This window comes from Petaurus breviceps, unplaced genomic scaffold (assembly GCF_028583685.1).
Source record: "Petaurus breviceps papuanus isolate PSGF00001 unplaced genomic scaffold, PetGlider_PUasm1.0 139, whole genome shotgun sequence".
NCBI lineage: Eukaryota > Metazoa > Chordata > Mammalia > Diprotodontia > Petauridae > Petaurus > Petaurus breviceps.
In genome coordinates, this window is record NW_027185697.1 from 2,378,568 (window position 1) to 2,380,586 (window position 2,019).

Sequence of the window (2,019 nt, forward strand, 5' to 3'; positions counted from 1 at the left end):
GATCTATTATCCAACTGTAGTTTTCCTGTCAAGATACAGTCCTTTAGAGGGTGGCCAGGTAGCACAGCAAGTAAGAGCACCGGTTCCAGTGTTGAGAACACCTGGAGATCGAATCCCGGGCTCAGACACTTAGCACCCACCCAGAAACACCTGGCCCTGTAACCTTGAGCAAGTTACTTAACCCTAATTGCTTAGGGGCGGCCAGGTGGCTCAGCGAGTGAGAGTACCGGCTCCAGTGTTGGGACGACCTGGAGATCGAATCCCGGGCTCAGACACTCAGCACCACACCCAGAAATAACTGGCCGTGTAACCTTGAGCAAGTTACTTAATCCCGATTGCTTAAAAGAGAAAAAAAAAAGATACAGTCCTTTATCACCAGCTTTCTATTGATTATTTAAAACTTGCCATCTTATAGATATCTAATTCAACTTGTTGAAGCCAGGACTAAGCATCTTTCCTTACACACGCACACACACACACACACACACACACACACTTTTTCTAACCTCCCATATTACTATCCAGATTCTACCATTCTAACATCCATTTGTCAAATCATGCCATTTTTTTTTTTCTTTTCACCATCTTTTATATACATTCCATTCTCTTGTCTTTCCCAGCCATCACTCTTGTTCAGGGTCTCCTCACCTCTCACCTGGGCTATTTCACTAAATTTGTAATTAGCATCAAATGGCTCTGAAATGCAAAAAATTTTCCAAACAGCAAGCAAAGTAATTTTTCTGAAGTGTAAGTCTGAGTAAGTCACCCCTATGATCAAAAAATTTGAACATTTATTGCTGCAGGGATCAAATATAAAGTTTATTATTAGAACTGAAAAGTCTTCAGAAACTTACCCCTTCCTACCATATCATATTTCTTACAATCTATTCAATAAATTCTATTGTCTAATCACATTTAACTCCCCACTGTTCATTATACAAGATGTCTGTTCCATCCCCAAGTCTTTATAATAGTTGTCCCTCATGCAATCTCTCATTCCTAGAATAACTTCTTTTGAAACTTACCAGGGGACTTCACACAGCCCCATAGCAGGCTTCTCTCATCTGTAACCATCAGCTACTTGTCTCTTCTGTATGCATTTTGTATGTTCTGTTGGGTATATTGTATTCTCCCATTAGAACAGAATGAGGACAGGTCTTTTTTTTTTTTCTGTATCCCTAGAGCAAGGGTTAATTCTTTTTTTTTGGCTTCTTCCTTTTGTTAGGAGAGGCAGAAATATAGAGAGATAAAGGGATAAAGAGAGAAACAGAAAGAGAGACATAGAGTGAAACAAAGAGAGAGATACAGAGACAAACTGTAATACAGAAAGGCAGACACAGAGAGATAGATAGATGGAGAGTGAAAGAGAGAACTAGAATAAACTTTTTGATAATTTGCTGAAATCTTCTATCATTACTATGTAAGTTTCCATGTTTGTAATTATATTTTTGAAATAAATGCTTCTTCATAAATGCTAAGGAGACTGTTAGTTAAATGCAACTGGAGTGCAGGAGCCCCACTCCCAAAACTGAGGGAAAACAATTCATGTGGATTGAATTCATTAGAAAAGAATCTAGCCTTGGCCAAATTCCATTAGGATATAAGAGAACCCATGATGAAAGGTGAAATATAACATATTTGACCTTTAACCTATCAAGGCCAGAGTTGTTACTGGGTAGATAAATAATACATTTACTAATTTGCATCACCCCTTCTGGGAGGACTTCTGGGAGCCAAGATGGTGGAGTAAGCAGTAAATTGCTCTCACTCTGCCTTGTTATCCTCTGAAAAACCCAGAAAATAGCATTGAGGAAATATCCCAAAATAGCAAATTCAGTGAAAAGAGAAGGTAGAGCACTCCTTTTGCCCAAGAAACTTGAGGGATTGCCAAGAAAAATCCGTCTTACTAAGGTAAAAGAGGAGCATAGACCAGGATGTGAATTTTCCCAGCAAGTCAGCAACAAGCCCCACATCATGAAATCAGCAGGAGATTCTGAGCCCCAGGATGGTACAGCAGGC